Below are 13451 nucleotides of genomic sequence, written 5' to 3' on the forward strand. Positions count from 1 at the left end.
GGTTCTGCTCTATATTAATGATTGCTTATTACCAGTAACACTGCCCTAAATATATGCCATGTATATACACACACGCACATGTACACAATTGTTCAAATGTGTTAATGTCTTGTGCTTTCAAAGAGAATGTGTCTCATATTTTACATATATTTAATGTAGCTTTACTTCAACAGGCATACCTATTTGCCATTCCAGTCATGACTCTCCTTTCTGTTTCTTTTAGAGACAGTAGGGCATGATTTGTAGTTGATGTATTTGATATTTCTTATAGATCATATGGCCATTTAGAGACTTTCTTGTTGAATTATGTTAATCTCAGTTAACTTAGCCATTCATTTTCTCTGTTATTCAGTATACTACCAGCAGTGTCCTAGCCTTTGGGCTAAAACATAAAACAATATTCTTGGACTAAATTTTCCTTTGTAGGGGTTTTTGTGATTTCTTTATGACATTTGGGTGCAATGTCAGAGAAGTTTCTAGTTATTTCTAGCAGATCAGAAATGTTCTTATGTTGACTTACATGGGAGAAGTTTTATAACCAGTACTGTACAGTGAGGGTGAAGCATACAACATACCTGGAGGATAATGTTTATTTGACTAAATTTAATAGTATTGGATCTTTCTAAATATCATAATTGTTTGTTTGGCCATGCAGTATTTTACACATAAAAGAACCAGTGATGAACTGCTTTGCTTTAGCTGCTATCTCTAACAAATTACTTACCGTCTTTGTGAGGTTCAATTTCTTCAGATTGGTCTTCCCATATCTTCCAAAGTTACTCCTTTTCACAAGTACCAGCCAATTCAACTGCTCAGCACTTTGTACAACTAACATCCTCCATATATATCACCTACCCATGACAGTGTAATTGTCTCCTTTGCACACAAACCTTCTTCATTCAGCAGAGCATTTCACTACATTTCTTTCTGGCTTCTGTAAACTTGTATTCAAGGTTCATGCCTTGCTAACATGCAGCATTGCATTTCGTACATAAATAAACTTCACTGAAATTTATTTAGGAAAAATCCCTTTGTTTACCAACAAAGATATTGGTTCCCTAGATTTTTTCCATCTTGTACACTCAGTTAATTAGGCTACTTAGATAACAAAAGCTGACACCTTGTGGGCCTACTGAGCATTTGTAGAGATTTATTTCATGTAGGTTTTAATTCCTTGTCAGACATCTCTCAGTCTTCAACTATGAAAATGTAATAAGCATGTGGGAGTTCCTACAAACAGCTTATCCTAGAGGGTGATAATAACAGGAGCTGAGAAATGAGCTTGATGATCTACCACTTGCATGTAAACTATCAATGCACATATTTTTCTCATTGTTTGCTGCACCTCTGTACAAGAATTGTATGGCCCTCGCAAGCTTTTGACATCTAGTTACCTTAGTCCCTGCCAAATTACATCAAAGTCAAGAAATACTAGATATAGAGGCTTACTCTTTGTGTAGCATTTCTGCTGCAAATGGTCTCACTAAGAATCTCTTCCTAACAGTGAAACTGCATCTCTTCTAGGCAAATTCTGTTCTCATAATCAATTGTGCTGTCATCTCCATGAATTTGATGGTCTTCTCCAGGACATTCTCTGTCCTTGTAGTTTGCAATGATATTGCTATGCCTGTCATAGCGGTACCTTTCTTTACTACTTGTTTTAGAGACCAGTACACGACCTACAAGAATGTATTCCTTTGGATGTTTAGCTCTGAGTCAGCCCTGATCAAACAGACTTAAAGTCTGATTAAAAGCATTCATCTACGACTATCCTGTCTCTGTACATCAGAAACTTAGTTCAATACACTTTTATTTGCTTGAGCTTTGTAAAATGTAATTTGAAGGAGTTTTGGCTACTATCTGAATGAGTTAAGCAGCTACATAAAGGCTGTTGTAACAATTAACTACAAATTTCTCCGCACACTTTGAAATTATAGACTTTAGGTAGTGTTAAAATAACCTACTGATGCCAGCTGTTTCTGGCCAAGGACTAACCTCTGCATTCTCAATACAGTGGAGAAAAACTGAAATATAGTATTTTTAAAAATAGCTAAATGGGATTGTAGAGTTGTAATTAGTTGGAAATTAAATTGTCGATGAACTCATTTGCTCTCACACTCTGCACATGGATTGTATGACCCAACCACTCTACAGAGTGCACTGGGTGCCTTTTACACGTCACTGGCACTGGTCACAACTGTTATTTCACTTAGCTTAACATGTCTTCTCAAGCACAGCAAATCACTGGAGATTTAATTTTTGTTCTTTTAAATGTAATCAGCCATATAAAATAGTGGAAGAATAGTTATTTACATTGGTCAAGTGACTAATCTTGATAAACAAAATATTTCTTTGTAAAATGCTAACTATACAAATCTAAAGATAGTGCTGTTCCACATAAACAAGCATAATTGTCACTCACAAGGGAGAATGACTTGGTAAATGTACTATGCTTTTACTAATTGTTTCAGCTGCCTATGTAAGCACAGGTATAAGACACTCCATTGGTTCTCCTACTGACTCAGAACATAAACAGTACAAGTAAACAGGGTAGAGCACTGTACTATCATTAGCCTGACACTCAGTGTTAACCAAAAAGACTGGAACATAAAGTGGCTTGCTTAAGGACACAATGCATCATCTGATCCAAGAACCAAACCCATAGCTGTATGATTGTGAGCCCAACAGTCTAAGCCAATGATAAATCTTCTACGTGGTTGCTCAGTTTGCTAGATGCAGCAGCTAAATATATACACTAATCCTCCAAAGAGGAAGGTTAAGGAATGATATAGGTTTAATATACCAATATGGGGATAGTTCACAGCTGCATCACCTATAATCAAAGATCTGCTCATTTCAGTACTAACCTTTGGCTTATACAACATTAAATACCCACACCTATATAAACAAGTTCATTTGTAAAGATTTAATTAGTCACCGCCATGTCAAAGGTCAACTCTCAGAATTGACGAAGGAATAAGAAAAAAAAGTATTTCACAAGAATTCCACTAAACCCATTCTATTTAATAATTACTTGTATAGATTAATAGTTCATATTTTATCTCTGTTGTTGGTACTTAACCCCAGGTCAATCTTGTCCTTTAGTCAAACAAAATGTATCTTGGAATACATTACCCAATATTTACCCTCCTTTATTAAGACGTTGAGGCATAATGATGTAGCTATTTCTCGTAGGTCATAAAAATTACATTGGTCCCTCCATTAGTTCATCCCTCAGATGGGCCTGATTCTGCTTAATACTTTAGCATTTAAACCAGTCATATCAAACCTGAATATTCTGTTTTATATCAAAACTGCCAAATCTGACCTCACACCTACCCTACAATGTCATTGTAAAAATAAACAATCACATCAACAAAATCTTGAAGCTACAAGATAATACACGATTAACCTTTAGTATTTAAATGGGCCATATCTGGCCAAAATATTCTACCTGTTTAATGTTCGAACTGGCTAGATCTGGTTTCTCCCACTTACCCTACAGAGTCATTTTAAAAAGTTAACAGTTGCCTCATTAAAATCTCATACCTATAAGATAATATGTAATTAATCCAAATTGTTGGCACTCCGTCGCTTACGACGTCGAGGGTTCCAGTTGATCCGATCAGCGAAACAGCCTGCTCGTGAAATTAACGTGCAAGTGGCTGAGCACTCCACAGACACGTGTACCCTTAACGTAGTTCTCGGGGATATTCAGCGTGACACAGTGTGACAAGGCTGACCCTTTGAATTACAGGCACAACAGAAACAGGAAGTAAGAGTGAGAGAAAGTTGTGATGAAAGAGTACAGCAGGGTTCGCCACCATCCCCTGCTGGAGCCTCGTGGAGCTTTTAGGTGTTTTCGCTCAATAAACACTCACAACGCCCGGCCTGGGAATCGAAACCACGAGTCCGCTGCCCTAACCACTGGGCCATTGCGCCTCCACAATTAATCCAAAACAATGTGAATAAATAAGCATTACTTTTGACAGATTAATCTGAATGCTAGAGGGTTAATGCATATATAATCGTCAATGGTTGGGGCCAGCTAACTGTGAGTAGGTGCCAGTAACATCCAGCACCTGAGGGGAAACTGGCAAGAGCTTGCATTGGGAACAATAATTATAAAATAAACAGGGAGAATTTGTTGAGTATTAATAATCTCCCCTTTGATTTCATTGTGGCTAATCGCAGGGAGCACTGTAAATCTGCTGGATGTTCTAGTTCTTCACTGGGTCAGAAGACGAGAATGAAGCAAAACAATATATCTTTTATCTTTTTTACCTTTTACGTTTCGGTCAGTAGACTGCAGCCATGCTGGAGCACCACCTAGAAGAATTTTTAATCAAATGAGTTCATTCCAGTACTTAAATTTTTTTTTTTTTTTTGTAAGCTTGGTACTTATTTTATCAGTCTGTTTTGCCAAACTGCTAGAGCATGGGGACAAAAACACACCAACACTAGTTGTCAAGTGGTGGTGGGGGACAGAGGTACAAAGACACACAGATATTCTTTTACTTGTTTCCATCACTTTGGCTGGAGCACCACTTTAAAGGGTTTTTACTTAAAGCAATCGATCCCAGGACTTATTCTTTGTAAGCCTAGTATTTATTCTACCAGTCACTTTTACCAAACCCGTAAGTTACGGGGATGTAAACACATCAACATCGGTTGTCAAGCGATGGTGGGGGGGGGGGAGACAAACAGACACACATGTGAATATATACATATATGACGGGATTCTGTCAGCTTCCAGCTACCAAATCCACTCTCAAAGCTTTGGTCGGCCTGAGGCTATAGTAGAAGACATTTGCCCAAGATGCCACAGTGGGACTGAACCCAGAACCATGTGATTGGGAAGCAAGCTTCTCACCACACACCTACACCTATGCCTAATATATGTAGAGTGTTCAGTAAGTAGCCACGATCACCAAACAGGGTTGCTGAGCTAAGTCACCTACACTGTCAGCTCAGCCCTCAACACCAGCAGCTTCATCGAGAAGCAAAAGTGATAAGCATTGTTAGCGAACCTCAACATGGTAATTCAAACTACTAGAAATAGCAGCCAAATTTCCTTGAAATTATTCCCTACTATATTAAAAAGAAAAAAAAAAATACGTAAAGACACAGGAGATGATGTAGTCCTAGATACTCCCAAAAATTTAGGATGGTCATGGTTGGAATGGTTTATCATACGACCTCTCAGGATTAACCTGGGTTCAAACTCCAATGCTGCAGAGTATTGTTTCATTGTCTCAAACTTCATAGAGTACATTGTATGCAGAGTGTGATGACGTAGTTCAGTTACCATAGCAACCAGTAGCTGCACTCTATCATCACTAATGTGATTTTGCCTTCCATTTTATAAATAATATATTCAGCAGGATTGAAAATTCTTGTTACTACCACTGTTACAGCTATTGTTGATGTTTAGTCCTGATCCAGCAGACTTATCTTGCAAAATATTCCAACTATAACAAACTCATTTTATTTTCAGACCAAGACTACATTTTTTTATTCCAACTATTTTTTTTTTTTCTTTTCTCCCTTAAGAAGATAAATTGCAGTTTGAGAGAAAAGTAGGAGGGTGCCTAACATCAGTCCTTCATAAGTGAATTAATGCTTTATCATTATTATTATTGTTGTTGTTGTTGTTATTATTAAGGTATAAAGGCAGTGAGCTGGCAGAAACGGTAGCACGCCGGGCGAAATACTTAGCAGTATTTCGTCTGCCGCTACGTTCTGAGTTCAAATTCTGCCGAGGTCGACTTAGCCTTTCATCCTTTCGGGGTCGATTAAATAAGTACTAGTAACACACTGGGGTCGATGTAATCAACTTAATCTCTTTGTCTGTCCCCTCTATGTTTAGCCCCCTGTGGGCAATAAAGAAATAAAAAACGTTAGCACACTGGGCAAAATGCTTAGTGGTATTTCGTCTGACTTTACGTTCTGAGTTCAAATTCTGCCAAGGTCGACTTTTCCTTTCATCCCTTCAGGGTCGATAAGTACCAGTTACATACTGCTCTAACCCTGGCCAATATTTCAGACTTTGTACCTATAGTATAAAGTATTATTATTATTAAGGCATAAAGACAGTGAGCTGGCAGAAGCATTAGCACACCGGGCAAAATGCATAGCATTCATCTGTCTTTACATTCTGAGTTCAAACTCCGCCGAGGCTGGCTTTTCCTTTCGGAGTTGATAAAAATAAGTATCAAATAAACACTAGGGTCAATATAATTGACTAGGCCACTCTCGCAAAAAATTTCAGGCCTTGTGCTAATAAAATTATTGGCATTCTGTGCAAAATGCTCAGTAATATTTCTTCCACCTTCATCTACTTTGCCTTTCATTCTTTTCGAGTTGCTAAACTAAAATACCAGTCATGTACTGAGGTTGATGTTATCATCATGCCCACTTTCTTAAGAATTATTACTATTAAGAGGGCAATGAATTGGTAGAAGAATTAGAAAATCAAGTATGTTGTTTAATGACAGCACTTGATTTGGGTTCAAATACCAAAGCTTGACTTATACTTTCTCATCCTGTGGAGTTGATACAATCAAGTACCAACCAAGTACTTGAGTCAACTGACCCTCTTTCTCAAAATCATTGGCCTTGTCTAGAAACCACTGCTTTTATTTGAAATCTTAACTTTACATTTCCTCCTTTCAAGATAGATAAAATACAGTACCAGTAAAGAAAAAGGGTGAATTTAATTAACTCCTCTCCCAAATTTGCAGCCTTATAATATATGCTAAAAACAATGGTTTCTGATTTAAGCAAAAGGTCAGCATGGAACCTTGATGATGAAATTTTGTAGCTGCAAGATTTTGATGGTGTGATTGTTTTAGAAAGATATTATAGGATAAGTGTGAGAGGTTGGGTGTGTGGCTAGCTTCAACAAAAAACAGAATATTTGGGCTGGATATAGCCAGTTTACATGCTAATGGATAATCCGTTTTGTCACCATATTTCCCTTGAGATACAGAGCATTGGTTTCAATTGATTTTGAAAATAATGAAGAATTTAATAAACTGACTATCATTATAAAGTTGGTGTTTGTAACAAAAACTAACATGAAATTTTGATCAAAGCTTTTAAGATCACTTTAAATTTATATGAAGAAACACAGTTTCAGATAGTTTGGTACCAAAAGGGTTAAAAAACACCACGAACCTTACATTTGGTCAAGAATGAAGTTCAGTTAAATCTAAACCAGGTACTGATGCTTTGAAGCAAAGAAACCATGAAGATAGCCTGCTACGTCTACTACCATTTGTTAATGAGCTTCAGTCCCTGTTTTTTTATATATAAATTTCCTGTTTTAAAGTGATCTTAAAAGCTTAGACCAAAATTTCAGGTTAATTTTTGTTACAAACACCAGCCTCATAATGATAGCCAATTTATTAAATTCATTATTTTCAAAATTAATTGAAACCAATGCTGTGTATCTGAAGGGAGATATGGTGACAAAACAGTTAACCTTTTAGCATTTAAACTGGCCATATCAGGCCCAAATATTCTACCTGTCTTATGCACAAATTAACCACATCCAGCCTCTCACACAAAATTTATCATCAAGTGATAAATTTACCTTCTGATCCCAGTACACTGCGACCCAGGCTACAAAGCGGGTCAAACAAGATCAAATTTCAGTACAACAGCAAAGAAGTGAACAAGTTCCATAATAATCACACTGCCAATAGATTTGATCAAGATAAATCATTTGACATCAGATTGTTTTTAAATGAGATTTCAATGGCAAATGAAACCTACAGGAGTGTTTTTCATTACATGTAGAACACCAGTTGCTTAACATCAACTCTGGTTAAATGACAATCCAGCTGGTCAAACAAACAGGAAGAAGTAGATTTCATTGAGTGTGCATGTGCATATATGTATTTCATTATCATCATCGTTTAACATCCACCTTCCATGCTGGCCAGGCAGAAGACTGCACCAGACTTCTGTGGCTGTTTTGGAAAGATCTTTACAGCAGGATTTCCTTTCTAACACCAACCACTCAGCAGAGTGGACTTAGTGCTTTTTACATGGAACAAGCAAAGGCAAGGTCACTTTTGGCAAGGATATTACAGCCGGATGCCCTTCCAAATGCGAACCACTTTACAGAGTGGACTGGCACTTTTTAAGTGGCACCTGCACTGACAAGGTCACCAAGTAACTTGCAAGACAAAAATCTTTTGAGAGGGGAGAGAGCATTGGAGGAAATGATCTTGTGTCAGATAATGAAATGTTATAGTGAGACAGAAAGAAGAGTCTTGCTGTAGAGGAGGTACAAGGTTACCTGGCTGGAGAGAAAGATCAAGAATGAAGTCAGAAACAGGAGTGCTGCCACAAAGGAGATACATGGTTACCCAACCTGAAGGAAGTGCAGAAGGAGAGAGTGTAGGAGACAGCAGGATAGAGATGGTGGCAAAGTGCCAGACATAAGTGACAGGGATCGGAGAAATATAAATGGGATGATTGAGTAAAAGAAGAGAGATATATAGATGGTGGTAAGTGCCAGGGCATACTCTTGAGGTTCAAGCATCATAATATAATTGGCAGGATATTGTGAAAAAAGCAGGATTAGAGAGTGCAGAAGGGGAATGAGTGGCGAAAACCTAGGTGTATATATAGAGGTTGGGGCTAGCAGATAGCAATAATACAGTGAGACAGGGCATGTGAGTGGAACACACAGGTCAGAGGGGCTAGTGGAGAGTAATGATACAGTGAGACAGGGACAAGAGTGGGGAGTGGGGGGTAAGCATAGTGCATGAAGTGGAAATGCAAAGAGAAAAAATGTAGAGATGTAGTTTGATTTGTTAGTGTGTGTGAGAAGTTTTAAGTGTAGGAGACAGCACTTCTGGAATTCGGTTTCATTGATGTGGGCAGGTCTTCTCAAGAACCTCATATCGCCAGACACTTTGGTCCATTGTCATTTCCTCCGTGAGGCTCAACATCCAGAGATCGATCCTTACCACTTCATCCCACATCTTCCTGAGTCTCCCTCTTCCATAGGTACTCTTTCAGTGACCGGTACTTCTTTGTGGAGCTGTCCTCATTCATAGCCATTTGCACACAAGCATCATACAGTCTACCTTTCACTCTAAGAGAAGTCCTTCCATTGCCAACTGAAGTAATAGCTCTCTGAACTTCCTCCACCCAATTCTTATTCTAGAAAAAGTACTTTCAGAACATCCTCCACCATTGCTAATTTGGTCACCTAGGTAACAGAAACTATCTACAACCTCAAGAGAGCCTCCTGGGCATTTGAGAGAATCTCAGTCCCATGTGCTCTTAATGCTTATTGTCCCTGCACATCTTCCACATACAAAGGCAACTGTATCTGTTAATCTATCTGATTTCACTGCACCTCTTCTGTGTCCATAGTTTACACTGGGTGCAGCAAATGGAATTTCTCCCAACTCCTTTCCTCCAAATTGAGAAGGGCCATTTACCTGACGGAAAGAGTTTTATCTTCTTTTTTACTGACAACAACTTTGGTCTTTACTAGGTGAGCTTTAAGGCCCTTTGATTCCAGGTTTTCTTTCCACCCCTGGAATTTCTTCTTCAATTCTGCAATAAGAGCAAGGTTATCACCATATAGCAGTTTCCATGGGAACCCAATTTTGAATTCTTGTTATGGCCTGGAGGACTATAACAAATAAAGAGTAGGCTAAGAAATGAGCTCTGGTGAACCCCTACCTGTATGCTAAATTCATCACTGTATTCACCTGACAGTGTCACTATACATGGATTGTACAGCTCTTACAAGTCACTCCTCTACTCCTAACTTCCTTAGAGGCCACCATATAACAGAGCAGGGAACTCTGTCGAAAGCTTTCTCCAGGTCAGCAAAGGCCAAGTACAATGGCTTACTTTTGGCCAAGTACTTTTCCTGCAGCTATCTCACTAAGATGACATCTGTGGTAGAAAACCAAACTTCATCTCATCTAGTTTAATTCTATTCCTAATCAATTGATCTATATCCCTCTCAGTAACTTTCATGACTTGATCTAGCAGTTTTCTATCTAAGGCATTGCCTTTACCCTTGTAGCAGCTAACCATAATACTACTACACCAGTCATTGGGGATGGTGCCTTCCTGAATAACTTTATTAACTATATGGATGACTAAGCTATATCCTATGTTGTAAAGATCACCCCATAATGAAATGGATTCAGGCTCACTCCCACTATACAGCTACTTGGGCCAGTGACTTGGTAGTCTGTCACACAATTGTATAGTACAATTTAAATCTGAATTGCATGACAATATAACCAATATTTAAAACTCCGTGAGCATCCATATATCTTATCGTTTCGGTCATTAGACTGCTGGCCATGCTGGGGCACCATCCTTGAAGCACTTTAGTTCAATGAATCAATCCCAGTACTTGCTTCTGTTATAAAGCCTGGTATTTATTCTATCAGTCACTATTGCTGAACTGCTAAGTTACGGGGACATAAACACACCAGCTTCAGTTGTCAAACCACTTCCCTCATGTTGTTGGTTAATTAGTTATGTCATTAGAGATACATTAAGTATCTCGTCACTGTTTTCTGAAACAATGGGATGCAATGATGTCTCAAATGATAATCACCTCTTCTTGACTTCCACTCCTTCACAAAAGGCAGTTACACCCAACACTACATGCTAACAAACCACTTTTACACATTAGTGCTGCTGCTACTACTACTACTACTAATAGCAGAAGAGCACTATTACTTGCATCAAAGTAGACAGGACTAATTGATAGTCTTGTCCATAGATACAACACAATGCCAAGACAGGAACAATTAGTGTCCAATCAACTCTTAAACAGAAAGAAATACAAGACAAATAAAATACAAATAAGGAAAAAAAAACACAAAAATATTTTGGTTTTAATTATATTTAATTTTAAAAATTTTAATGATTTTTCAAATATTTTCCTTTCTTTCAGTCTTCTCTGATACTCTTCAAGTATTCTGCTTCGTGGAACCAGCATGTGGCTTTTTGCTTTCAGCTGAAATTTTGCACAGGTCCAGATTTCTGACATTGGCCTCTGCAGTTCCCTTACTTACCTGCTGTATGCTACATAAATACCAGACAAATGCATGCAGGATGTTCACTGATCATCATAAGAGAGAACAACAAGGTCAGTGGGTCAATGCTGCTCACTCCCAACATTACTGAGTCTTAGAAAGGCAAACCAAATATACAGCTCCAAGTATATGTGAATGTATGTATGTGTATATGTATCTACATGAGTGTGTGTGTATATATATATATATATACACACACACACACACATGCGTGTATATATGTATTATATACATACATACACATATATGTGTGTTATATATATACACAAACATACACACACCACACACATAATTATGCTGTGGTTTAACCCCAGGTCAGCGTTTGATTGAACAAACCAACGATCAAAGGCACTTTATCCAACACCATCTTGTCTTTTTTTTTATAGAGGAATGAAGAATACATTTTCCTAAAGTCTTTTCAAAAGTGTTTATAGTCTTGGGGTATACTGCCAACAGCCACATGGCTACCCAGCATGAAACCAGTGAACAGATTTAATGGCACGGGTACTTCCCCACCCCACTCAACACAGAGTTTACCCTATACAAATATATAAAAAATATCCCAACATAGGTTTAAGATATTCAATGCTCAATTCTTTCCTGCCTTTTTTTTTTTTACTGTCTTTTTGTGACAATTCTGATCAAATTGGCAAATTAGATAACAATTATGTAATTTCTATTATACAAAGAGGGGTAATTATGCAAATTAACAAACGAGAACCATCCAATAATACATAAATTAAGACCCGAGTCCCAACTACATTTTCTAGGCTTGAATTTTGCATTGAGTTGTCCTACCTTCTCACGAAGATCATAAAATGAACTGAACTGATATAAATTCAGTGCTTGAACCCATGTAAAAGAATATACCTTATTCATAATTTATTTTAATATATACCTGTGTTTGATTTACAATTGTCCAAGTCTTTATATAATGAAAGCTATATGGCATGCTCCAAATCTATGTAAGTTTATCTATATATATATTGTCTTGCACTTCGTTTTCAGCAACAGGTGGGATATGTCAAACTAATGAACAACGGATCTTGCTAAATATCTATTGATTTACACAATTCATACACATCATACATATATATACATATATATATATATATATATATATATATATATATATATAATAGAGAGAGCGAGGGGAGACAGACAGACATAGATTAAATGTCACAACACAGTGAACCAATAAACTTGGCCACAACTAATTTGTAAAATAAACCAAGAGAAAATTAATTTTTTCTTCTAAAGAGGGAGGAATAGATTCACTGTAGTGATTTGTAAATTTGAACGACTAAATTTAAATTAAAAATGAAATCCTTGAAATAAATATTTTAGAAAACGAATAGGATTCAAATTTTAACTTCTCCTTATCGCTCTCTCCTCTCTCACTTGCACACACACACACCTAAAAGGGAATGCAAGTCAAAATCAACCACCCTCCCACTTGTCAATAGGGAAAGCCTGGTCATGACAGTAGCACAAAATTGTTGAGGTATAAATATCAAATACTGTCGTGAATCAATTACCCAAACAGTCCCATGCCTCCGTATACGAGAAGACCTAATCCTCAGCACATCTCATAAATCAAATGTCATCCTGCTCTTTAGCCTGCAGTGGAACTAACTATGAACAGCAGCAATGCACAGTTATAGAAATGCAAATACAGAACAGATTGTCTGTAAATGACATCACTCAATACAAGTTACCCACAAATACAACACAAACACACACATACATACATACATACATACATACATACATACATACATATTCAAGACAATTTTTGTGCTGGGCATGACAAAAGTATTTTAAAAAGCAAACAAAGATCTTTGTAAATAAACAGTTGACCTCATTTTTCAACTGTGTATTTAGAAAATATATATATAAATGTGTGTGTGGGTGTGTATATATATATATATATATATATATATATATATATATATATATATATCAAAAAATAAGCAACACGGATTTCAAAGGTGATTGCAGTACGCACGTTTCATGCTACTCCAATTTATTTAAGTAATGCAAGCATTACATATATATATATATTACTCTTTACTCGTTTACTTGTTTCAGTCATTTGACTGCGGCCATGCTGAAGCACCGCCTTTAGTCGAGCAAGTCGACCCCAGGACTTATTCTTTGTAAGCCTTGTACTTATTGTAACGGTCTCTTTTGCCAAACCGCTAAGTTACGGGGACATAAACATACCACCATCGCTTGTTTCTCGATGTTAGGGGGACAAACACAGACACAAACATATACACATGCATACATATATATATATATATATATATATATATATATACGACAGGCTTCTTTCAGTTTCCGTCTACCAAATCC

Source organism: Octopus bimaculoides, chromosome 7 (genome assembly GCF_001194135.2).
Source record: "Octopus bimaculoides isolate UCB-OBI-ISO-001 chromosome 7, ASM119413v2, whole genome shotgun sequence".
NCBI lineage: Eukaryota > Metazoa > Mollusca > Cephalopoda > Octopoda > Octopodidae > Octopus > Octopus bimaculoides.